Source organism: Pelophylax lessonae (genome assembly GCF_965119305.1).
Source record: "Pelophylax lessonae genome assembly, chromosome: 6".
Taxonomy (NCBI): domain Eukaryota; kingdom Metazoa; phylum Chordata; class Amphibia; order Anura; family Ranidae; genus Pelophylax; species Pelophylax lessonae.
Window position 1 is genome coordinate 190,630,141 of NC_138773.1, and position 12,815 is coordinate 190,642,955.

Sequence of the window (12,815 nt, forward strand, 5' to 3'; positions counted from 1 at the left end):
GAGTCATGTAAGAAGGGAGATCTCCAGATTGGAAACCAGGTGGATTTACTGGCTGAAAAGTTAGACCTTTTGGGCTGAATATCGAATGGGATGTTAACGCATTTATTAATAACGGATGATATCCCTATTTTGATAATAAATTGTTATATATAGGGAAATTATTAATGTTTTTTTAGTCCATCTTAACAAACATTTCCTAATTACTATTGCTATTTTAATGTCATTTTTAGTATAATAAGGATGGTATTCTATTCATGATGTCTGACCTTCGGTTTTGACAAATTTTTTGATCGGTTTTGTTGTTTTTAAATATTAGGATATGGCCACCTTTATATATTTTTACTTCAGTATTTTATTGTGGGGTTTATGTCCATACAAGGGAGATGGCAAATGTTCCATTTCCGGTATGTTTTAAGTTTGGTCTGTGGTGGAACGTACCATCTGGAACATTATTCCAACCCTTTAGTTCCCAGGACTCACGAGTGCCGGCGTTCCACCAGCTGACGGGTAGCCCACTGATACCACCGAGGCCTCCCCATCGCATGCGGAGGAACTACCCTGCCTTTCTCACCGGGACCCCCTGCCTCCGCCACCAGGACCCGCTCCAGTGATGCCCCAGATGACTGACTATTCTTGCTGATGTGCCTCTTATTCAGCTGTGTAATGTGAGTGTACTACTTGCTTTACTCTACGTTAAATGTCTTGCTGCACTTAGAAGGCGCTGCGCTTCTTTCCTCTTGTCTCCCCCCAGAGATCACTTCTGTCTCTCCCGCTGGCAGTCGCACAGTGGACAGCTATCCCCTGAACTTGGGACCCCTGCACCCTTAACTCTGATACCCCTAACTAAAAACCAAAGGAGACGATTACCTTTAAAATCACCTAATTAGTAAATAGAGTCCACTTGCGTGTAATTTAATCTCAGTATAAATACAGCTGTATTGTGAAGCTCTCAGAGATTTGTTAGAGAACCTTAGTGAACAAACAGCATCATAAAGGCCAAGCAACACACCAGACAGCTCAGGAATAAAGTTGCGGAGAATTTTAAAGCAGGGTTAGGTTTTAAAAAAATATCCCAGGCTTTGAACATCTCATGGATCATTGTTCAATCCATCATCTAAAAATGGAAAGAGTATGGCACAACTGAAAACCTACCACAACATGGCCGTCCACCTAAACGGACAGGCCGGGCAAGTAGAGCATTAATCAGAGAAGCAGCCAAGAGGCCCAATGTAACTCTGGAGGAGCTGCAGAGATCCACAGCTCAGGTGGGAGAATCGGTCCACAGGACAACTATTAGTCGTGCATTCCACAAATCTGGCCTTTATGGAAGAATGGCAAGAAGAAAGCCATTGTTAAAATAAAGCCATAAGAGTTCCCATTTGCAGTTTGGAGAAGCCATGTGGGGGACACAGCAAACATGTGGAAGAAGGTGCTCTGGTCAGATGAGACCAAAATCTAAGTTCTTGGCCTAAAAGCAAAACGCTATGTGTGGCGGAAAACTAACACTGCACATCACCCTAAACACACCATCCCCGGCTTTCAGACAGCTCCCGTGATGTCCCACCAGCGCAGGACAGCCTCCCAGCTGCCGCCCAACCGATCAAAGCAAGGCCACCTGCCATCTTTCTTGCCGGAGACCCGCGGCGGGGACACCCAGGCCTCCAAGATGGCGCCAGCCTCTCCTCACCACGAGGCGAGCCCCTCCTGGAGCATGGACCCGGACTGTCTCCACAACGGTCAGTGACTACACCGGTCCCTGTAGACATAAACAAAAAGAAGGGCCCACCAGCCTAGCGCATTATCCTCAGCAGGCTTTTATTGATAAAATATTAAAAATGTCTACTCACAAACATGCGATGTAAACCAGCACATTAACTCCATCAAACAATGTCCATGATGTTGGAGTCCAATGTTCTCGTTGCGGTGAATGGCTAAAGCGTTTCAAGGCGATGCCTCTTCCTCAGAGCCTAAAGCCTAAAGTGTTTTGTCGACCAACCCGGTCGTAGAGGGCAGCAAGGCTTAGCCATTAGTGAATGCCAAGTGAGAGTCCTGGGATAGAGGCAGTCTGAGAACCAGATTCTGAGCGCAGGAGCAAGGTGCCAATCATCGCAATTTTCTTTTTTGGAGACTACACCGGTCCCCCCTGCCTCCCCTCACTCCCCGAAGTCACGGGGGGGGGGGGGGGGATCTGATATTGTGGGGGTCTTGGGAGATGGAGACTTGCAGAGGCACACTTGGGCCTTACCCGCTAAAGCAGACATGGATAGATTTATCTCCAGGGTGGAAACAGCTTTTAAGGAGGACATTGCTCAACTGAAGGCAACTTAAGGCAGACACTTCCCACTTAGTGTACCGCATGGAAACTTTGGAGCAGCTCTTGGATGACACTATCCCAGTTATTTCCCAGCTCCAGGCTCGCTGTGTGGACCAGGACAGGAGAATAGAAACCCTGCTGTCCCAGCTGGATGACTTTGAGAATCGCAGCAGACGGGGTAACATACGTATTTGTGGCCTTCCTGAAGCCACAGCACCGAGAGACATTATCCCCACACTGGTGGAAGTTTTCAGGGAAATCCTGGAGCTCCCAGCTACTGCCCCTATTGAAATTGATAGGGCTCATAGGGCTCTGTGGCCTCCATCGCAGGATGTGGATAACCCACGTGATATTGTTTGCAAGCTACACAAATACACCCTCAAGGACAGTATTATGAGGAAAATGCGAAACAAGCCTTATTTTGACTTTGATGGTGCACGTCTTTATTTTCATCAGGACTTATCACACCCCACTCTCATGCAACGCAGAGCCCTTTGCCCCCTCTTGCAGGCCTCACTTATCGCTGGGGCTTCCCCTTCTATTTACAAGCTACCAGGAACGGTACGTCCACCACTCTACGCACCAAGAATAACCTCCCAGAGTTCCTCTCTGCCTTGGGCCCGGAACCTGTGGACTTTCCTGACTGGAGAAACCTGTCAGAGCTCCCGGTGGTGCAACTTCCACAGCCCTGGCAGCCTGTCCTGCGGTGGAACCTCTTCCTGCATCCTCTGCCTCGGGACCCTGATAGACTGCCATGACTGTCCACTACACTTCCCTGATTGCTCTATGCACCTGATCGTAGCCTCCTTTCTCCCCTGTCCCCCCCTTTTTGTTTTTCTCCACCTGACTCTGGCCTCGGCTAGCTAGAAGGATGGCCCTCGCCCGAAGACCTGGACTTTGCCTCAAGGGCGGTTCCTTGTTGCTCCCTGGGTTCTGATGCACATTATCCATGGGCTGGGCTGGCGGGTGCAGGGAGGGTTTCCCTTTTCGTTTTTGATGTTAGTGTTTCCCCCAGTAGGCCATACCTATATGGGTTTTGTCCCCAGCTGTGACCCAGGATGCCTCTCCGTCTGGGGTGGCACACTTGGCCCGACCCTTAGATTCTCTCCCCCAGGGGGTGAGATATGCTTGCCACCTTTTGTGGATTCTCAACACCTATTCCTTATTCCTAGCGGAACTCGCTAGTTTATACGATGACCCCAATAGGCAGAGTACTGCTGATATTCAGTTGAGGGCCTTAAAACAAGGAAGGAGACCTGTAGAAGACTTTGTATCTGAGTTCAAAAGATGGACCCTTGATTCAGGGTGGAATGACACATCTTTGCGAACTCAATTCAGACTCGGGTTATCGGAAGCTGTTAAAGACGAGCTCGCCCGAGCGGATTTACCTGGCACCTTGGAGGCCTTGATACAACTTAGTATCAACATCGACAGACGACTGCGAGAAAGAAGGGCTGAAAAGATGGGAATGCCATTGTCTAGTCCTTCTCAGATTTCGGCCGTTGACCCTACTCCCATGGATGTAGGAACCATACGCCACCTTTAACGACTACTGAACGAGCTAGAAGAACATCCAGAAATCTCTGCATGTACTGCGCATCCTCGGATCATTTGATAAACACCTGTCCCCTTGTCCGCAAAAAAGAGGGTGAGTGTTCACATGTCTTGCTGGGAGGATTAACGACTTCCTTCTCTAACCTCTATCTTTTTGTTCATTTAATATTATAGTGGGACCAAACTAGGATCACCACCAAGGCTATGGTCGACACTGGATCTTGTGGAAACTATATTGATACACGCTTTGTTACCTTGAATAAAATACCTATTATTTCAAAATCTAAGCCTGTTTCTGTTAGTTTCATTAATGGTAATCCACTGTCTTCTGGTCCAATCACCAACCAGACTCAGGCACTCCTTGCCACTACCAACGAATCACATGTGGAGACCATCACCTTTGACATACTATCCTCACCCCATTTTCCTATTATTTTGGGACTTCCCTGGTTACACACACACCAACCAATCATAGATTGGAAAATACGGACTTTGGTTTTCCCTTCTCACTATTGTGAGAATACGTGTAACCTCCCATCTTATGGGAAGAGTCTGTCTGTGGTGTCTGATGAAATTGCACCACTATGCTATCAGGATCTGTCCGAAGTGTTCCTTGAGAAAAATGCTCAAGTGTTGCCTCCCCATAGGGATTACGATTGCACTATCGATCTACTCCCTAACAGCAAATTGCCTTTCGGTCATGTTTATCCCCTTTCACAGGATGAACTTTCTCATCTCAAGGAATACTTGGATGAGAATTTGACAAAAGGGTTCATTAGACGCTCTACTTCTTCCACTGCTGCAGGACTTTTCTTTGTCCGCAATAAGGATTCCAGTCTCAGGCCTATTATCGATTATAGGCAATTAAACACGATTACGATAAAGGATCGCTATCCTTTGCCGCTCATCCCTGAACTTATTGAACAGGTGCGTGGGGCTACTAATTTCACCAAATTAGACCTGAAAGGGGCATACAACCTAATCCGAATCCGTGACGGGGATGAGTGGAAAACAGCATTCAGAACCAGATACGGACTATTCGAATACCTTGTGATGCCATTCGGGCTATGTAATGCTCCCGCAGCTTTCCAAAGATTCATAAACGACATCTTTAGAGACTTACTTGATGTCTGTGTTGTAGTATACCTAGACGATATACTTATTTATTCTCGATCTATGCCTGAACACATAAAACATGTACGACTTGTGTTGTTCAGACTGCTCTCACACAGACTATATGTGAAATTAAAAAAATGTCTATTTCATAAAGAAGAAATATTATTTCTAGGATACTTCATATCCAAAACTGGAATTAAGATGGATATGAGTAAGATATCCTGTATTCAAGACTGGCCTATACCAACAACTCGTAAGGCCCTACAGCGATTCCTTGGATTCTCGAACTTCTATAGGAAGTTCATCAAGAACTTTTCCGCTATTGTTAGACCTCTCACACAACTGACAAGTATGAAAAAACATTCAAATGGTCAGAAGAAGCAAATCAAGCTTTCTGCTTGTTAAAATCAAGCTTTACTTCTGCTCCCATACTACGCCATCCAGACCCATCCCTCCAATATATTCTAGAGGTAGATGCGTCAAATATGGCAGTAGGAGCAGTTCTCTCCCAACGACCAACAAACACTTCATCACTCCACCCAGTTGCTTTCTTTTCAAAATCACTAAGCAGCCCAGAGGTGAATTACCCAGTGGGTGAAAAGGAGTTGCTTGCCATAAAACTGGCACTGGAGAATTGTTGACATCTGCTTGAAGGTACCCAGTTACCAATACTCATATATACAGATCATAAAAACCTTCAATACCTCCAGACTAACAAGACTCTCTCCCACCGGCAGGTACGATGGTCATTATTCTTTTTAAGATTTAATTTCCTAGTGACTTACACGCCTGCAGACAAAAATAAAAAAGCGGATGCGCTATCACGACTAACCGAAGATAACTGCGCCAAAATCCCTTCCATTCCCATAATACCCTATGATTTTGGAGTTATCGCATTGAGGTGCCCATGGCAGGACATATGGGTATAACGAAAACCTTTAATTTGCTCACCAGGCAGTTTTGGTGGCCTGATATGAAGACGTCTGTACAAAAATTTGTTTCTTCATGTGACATCTGTGCAAGGTCCAAAGTTGACACTACAAAACCATCTGGACTACTTTGTAGTCTACCAATACCCCAGGTTCCATGGGAAGTTGTATCCTTAGATTTCATAGTAGAACTACCACCCTCTAAAGGATTTAATACCATCCTAGTGTCAGTGGACCACTTGACAAAGATGGCACATTTCATTGCTATCCGTAGACTACCTTAATCTAAACAAACATCAGAACTACTGATGAAACATGTGTTTAAGTTGCATGGAATTCTAAAAAGTCTTTTGTCCGACCGTGGTTCACAATTCATCTCTAAATTTTGGCAAGCACTTTGTCAAATTTTACGCATTGAGCGAAAGCTCACTTCTCCCTACCATCCTCAGACCAATGGACAGACTGAAAGAGTCAACCAGTGCATTGAGCAATATCTACATTGCTACACATCATACTTGCAAGATGATTGGGTGGATCTCCTTCCTCTAGCAGAATTTGCTTACAACAACGCAACCCACAGTACCACGAAGCAAAGTCCGTTCTACTTTAACTATGGGTTTCATCCCACTCTTCTTCCACCACGCATCCTGCCATCGAGTAACCCAGTAGCCTCGGATTACCTTACCCAAATAAAAGACTCTTTGGGCTTACTCAATACCACTATATCACACGCTCACAGTCAACAAAAAAAGTACTACGACCTTCGTAGAAGACCTTCTCCTCAGTATGCTATTGGGGACCTTGTTTGGCTATCGACAAAGAACTTAAGATTAAAAATCCCTAGCAAGAAGCTTGGACCTTTATTTTTGGGACCCTTCCCAATTAAAAAACTTATCGGAAAAGCTGCAATACAGCTCACCCTACCAGCAGATCTCAAGATCCATCCCATCTTCCATGTGTCGCTACTGAAGCCCTATGTTCCTAACCAAGGAATAAGGCCTACCATCTTGCCTCCACCTCCAATACAAGTTGAAGGCGGAGAAGAGTATGAGATCAAGGACATTTTGGATTCTCGCATCCATAGAGGAAGACTCCAGTATCTCATAAGATGGAAGAACTATGGACCCCAAGACGACACCTGGCTAGATACCTCTGATATTCATGCGCCTAGACTTATACGGAACTTTCACTCGAAACACCCAGAGAAACCTGTCCTATAGGCCTTCCGGAGCCGGCCTTAAGGGGGGGGTACTGTAAGATTCTGGTACCTCCGGTACCCTTAATCACCACTTTCCTCTGTAATGCGTCCCACCTTTCTCTTCAGGTGGTACGCATATACCTTTAAGAACGATGATGTCACTGCTGAGCGCCGCAGAGCGGCTATTCCAACCGCCGGCGGTCTCACTCACATTGTTCGTTCAACTTGCCTTGTTACCCACATGCTTTCAAGCCTGTCTCTCGATCGGAACCTCCAGCCATTCCCTTTACCTGGAGCAGACCGGAACCTCGCTACTGATCCCTGTATCTCGCTACCGGATCATTCCTCATCTACTGGACCTCTCTAAACTACTAACATTACAAGTGATAAGTACCCCGCAGGGGAACCCTCCATAACCTTATTGCACTATCTACCTATGCACATTAAGGACTGTTACTACCTATCTATACTATCCTATCATCTGCACTGTTATATAGATTGCTAGCTCTTCAGCCTACTACCATCTATCATCTGCACTGCTGCATAGATTGCTAGCTCTCCTGTCTACTACTATCTATCCTTGCATTGGGTTAGTCTATCCTGTATTTGTCATTTGCTGTCCTCACCACCTGTTAGCATACTCGATACTAACCTATCTGCATTCCTAAATACCATCTTGAACTCTCCTATACAAAACCTATCAAGTGATTACCATCCTTGTCACTGTTCACACCTGTCCCTTCAGCATATCACCTTCATACTATCATATACATCCTATCACTCCAGGAACATCTCATTGAGTGTGTATATATCTGTATGTTGAAGCTGACAGGCCCACGGTAATGAGTCCTGGAGAGTTGGATCTGGTATTTAACACATCTCTACATGACTACTGAGTGGAGATTTTGCAGCTGCAAATCCAGCCTATAATAAAAACGCAGGAGCGTTACACCTACCTGATCCTCTCGACCGACACAGAAAAAGCATTTGACTGGGTGGATTGGGGCTACCTGTGGGGGGTGTTGGAATCCCTAGGCCTGAGACCCCACATGATGACCTGGATCATGGCGCTTTATGCCGACCCTAGTTCTAGGGTCCATGTTAATGGATGCCTGTCTGCTGGGTTCCCAATTAGGAACGCCACCAGACAGGGCTGCCCGCTCTCACCTCTCCTATTCGCCCTGGTTCTGGAACCCTTTCTGAGCAAAGTGCATGTGAATGTGGACATAAGAGGTGTGGCGATAGGCACGGCGGAACACAAACTCTCTGCAAATGCAGCTGATGTACTGTTTCACCTCACTGACCCCCTGGTCTCTTTGCCGGGCCTGATGCGGGAACTGGAACACTTCGGTGGCATTTCGAATTTTAAAATCAACCTCACAAAATTAGATTCTCCCATGTGCCCTCGTCCTTGTCTATGTCCCTTCAAGCTGCATTTTCTTTCACCTGGACCTCCTCCTCAATGACGTACCTAGGGGTTCAGCTTACCGACTGCTTTGACACACTGTATACGGCTAACTACCCCCGCCTACTGAGCGCCATTAAACAAGACCTTCTACACTGGACCAAAATGGCCGTTACCTGGCTGGGGAGGGTGAATATCATTAAAATGTATGTCCCCCCCCAGTGTGCTGTTCTATCTGTAAATGCTGCCAATCCCCCTGCCCCGGAGCTTTTTAATGCAACTCAATAGCTTGATTGCAGGGTTCGTTTGGAACGCGAGGTGCCTGCGCATAGCTATAGCGACGTTGAAGTGTCCGAAACACCTGGGAGGCCTCGGTTTGCCAGATGTCCAATAGTACTATATGGGGATCGTCCTTCAGAGGATTTTGAACTGGCGCTTTCACACCCATTCCAAGCTATGGGTCCCGATGGAGAAATATACTGTATGGCGGGCAGGAACCTGTCTTACGCCCCTTGGCTGTCCCAGGAATTCAGGGGGCTGTCAGTGTCACGGTCCACGCACTTGTTGTGTGGGATCGGGTGAATCGACTTTTGAGCCTGGCACCCCCTGTTTCCCCATTGGCACCTTTAGGAGGTTACCTTTGGTTCCCTCCGGGAGAACAGGTGGCCTTTTTTGGCTCTTGGGTGGATGATGGAAATGCCAGTTGTGGAAAGCTGCTTGAGGAGGGGCAGGCTACTGCCTTACGAGACCCTAAGAGACCGTCATGGCGGTTCTCCCATGAACTTTTTAAATACAGACAGTTACATCACTTCTTTATGGTTCATGGCTCCTCAATTCGTCCGCCTGTCTCACTCAAGCCTTTTGAACAATTGTTTATACAAGACCCCCCTGTCCCCCGTATGGTCTCGGAACTGTATCAGCTACCGGGTGAAGTGTCGTCTGTCTCTAAACCAGCATATGTTCGGGTCTGGGAGAGAGACCTGGGGCTGGACACCCACTTGACCCATCTATATCGGCTTACCCACTCGAGCTTGGTCGACACTAAAATGCAGGAGACAAACTATAAATTGCTGACCTTGGTACCGGGTGCCTGCGAATCTGGCTCGCATTTACCCTTCTACCTCAGACACATGTTGGAGGGACTGTGGGGGACGTGGTACCCTGCTTCATCTGTGGTGGGAATGCCCGGTTATTGCCCCCTTTTGGCGAGATGTTAAGGACCAGATTAAATCCATACTGGATGTTGATGTCCCATTCAGCCCCCTCCACTTCCTCCTGCATGTTCCCTGCATGCCGCTTAGCTGATACAGGCGTAGCATCCTGCCTCACCTCCTTAATGCTGCTAGGAGGTTGACTCCAACTTACTGGAAGCGGCCGCAGATCCCGGACAGGCTCGAGTGGATGCATGTGGTGGATGGCAAAAGGGATGCGGAGGACTGGATCGCCAAATGTAGAGGGGTGTGGGAACGTAATGATGACAAATGCCGGCCATGGCTAGACTACGCAGGCGACCCGGCCCTGCTGCCCTAGAGCCTCGACTGGGCCCTACAGGTGCTGGCTGACCTGTCCCTGGGTGGACCCACTCCGCCCCCTGCTTAGAATAACAGATGTGTAGCTTTCTTAAGCCTTTGAGATGTTGGAGGTGGCTAAGGCGGGGAGCAGCAGTCGGAGAGCTCTGGACGTTGACGGGTACAATACTTATCGCCCTCTTTTTCTCCTGCTCCCTTTTTCTTCCTTCTTGTTTCTCTCTCTTTTCCCTTCTTTCTTTCTTTTCCCATATGATGTTTACTGCTTATTGGTGGCTATATTATGTGGACTTGGCTGGGCGGACTGCCAGCGTTACGATTACCCTCCACTTATGCCGTGAAGAGTTGCCTGTCCTTCCCCGTTGGCTGCAGCTGAGCCCCCCCCCCTGCTGCCCGTCCTGGGTGATGGGCGTGTGAATGTGGGGGCCCCTGGCTGGGGGCATCCTGTGGGGGGAGGTTTGATGGAGGCTAGTTGGCCCCCCTCCCTCGGGGCGGGCCCCGGCCTGGGGTCCCTCGGGGCTAGCTTTGCTCAATGGACTATACTCATGGGCGCTCATAACTACTATACGATTTCAGTTGCTGGCGGCCCGCCCTCTGTGCCGTGATGCTCCAGTTATCATATTAGCCGGACATGTGCCTCTGTTTTCTGACCTGCTAAGTTATGTTCATGGGTATGTGGCACCGTTTGGCCTCCCCCCTGTTTTCTATCTTTGTGTGCTATTGTTTCTTTTATCAGTGATTTATGAACAAAAAAAATACTTGGTAAATTGTGTTTAATTTTGAGGCAATCATTTTCAGCAGCACTTTACTTATAGGCACTTCTTAGGCATGATTTGAATTTTTGTACCAACTGCCAAAGGAAAAAAAATCCAAAACAAATCATTTGGTTAAAATAAAACACTCACAATCTAGACAATACAATGCAGTCGTCTTATTAACTGATATTTATTTCAATTGGTTATGGAAAAGAACAATAATGAATAAAGGTTAAACGGTCTTTCAAATTTCTATTCAGCAGGAGATAAACTGGTGTTTGTTCATGACCCTGAATATCCTCATGTAGTTTCTAGATTCAAATCTTTATAAATTAAACTAGAATAATATACTATAACAGAATACTATATAGTATTCTGTACTAGCATGTGGATGTGATACCATGGCAAATTATGTTTACAAAAAAAAAAGACATTGTGGATAATAAATATATAGAATACTAGTATACTATACTAGAATAATGTAGCATATTATACCAGTATATTATAAAAGTAACGCTATACACATTTTTTTTTACACATTTAATGGTGAGTGTTGGTAAAAAAAAAAAGTATACTATACTAGAATATATAGTATAATATACTAGTACAGCATACAGATAGACTATAGGATTCAATGTGATAAGGCTTGTTTAATGTAATAGTGCTTGCAGAATATGTGATGTTACATATCAACTAATCAGCTTTAAAAGGTTAGTTCACCTTTACCAAAAAACTGCCTAGGCAGTTTCCAAAAAAACAAACTGCACAGCTATGTGTAAAGTTGGGTAATGCCTTTTTTAGGCCAGGCTTTGGGAGGTACATAAATAGCCTACACCTATTATATCTAACTTTAGTTAAAGCTGCACAGTTTGTTTTTATCTACAGGCAGATACCCTTACATGCATAGGCAGTTTTTGTTTGGTTTGGTAAAGGTGAACTAACCCTTTAAGTATTCACTAGTGCAGTGTTTCTCAACCTTTTTTTCAGTCAAGGCACCCTTTAAAATTATGGAGAATCTCGAGGCACCCTCCAAAATTTGGACAGTCTTGAGGCGCCCCATTCTAAAATGTAGAAACTATTCTAAAAGTTTTACATAATGCAGCAACATCAATACATGTAGCACACCCAACGTTAGAGGTGATTTATTATTCCAAAGAAAATACACCGTTGTAAACTGGTACTGACTAGTATTCCAATGTTTCTCCTTAGTTTTTCTCCATCACTTAGCTAATGATACCCCAAAGCTGATAGAGAGGGGCAAGGGAGGGTCAAACAAGGATGATATGCAAGCAACTAACATCCTCCTTATTAACTGATGATGTCATTGGGTGTTATAAGGTTGGCAGCTAGAAGGTTGTAATGGTGCACAATGAAAACTTGTGGCTTGGTGTAACTAAAAGGCAGGCTTCATCCACCAACCGGCTTGTATACAATTTTGGGGCAAGTTTTAGGCATTTTGTCAAAGCACCCCTGAAGAAAACTCAAGGCACCCCAAGGTGCCGGTGCACCCTGGTTGAAAAAGGCTGCACTAGTGTATTAGACCACTTAATTGCTGATCTTTGGTTGCTATGAGAACATTACATCATTGCTCTTTGCATCAGGTGAACAAATAGGCTGCAATGAACAGAAAAAGTGATAATAAAGACAAAATGTCCTGGTTACCAATGGTGTAGAAATTTAAATAAGAATAAAATGGATAGAACACCTTTAAAGGAGCAGTGTCACAAAAATCTTTGTACTAAAAGCTCATGTACACTGGTATACTCAAATTCATTTATGCTCGGACATGAATATATTATTCCTATTACAAGGTTTAAATATACACTCTGTTCAGGCTAACTATTTAGAGTCATGCAGGCCACAGATTAGCTTTCCAGGATTATTTTTGACTACATTTAATGTTTGACTACATTTAATAACACTGCTGCAAGAAATCACCCGACCACAGCTAACGTGTTCTACAACACATTCTCCCATATCTGAGATATTGCAGCCATAGATTCAGTAAAGCAATGAAC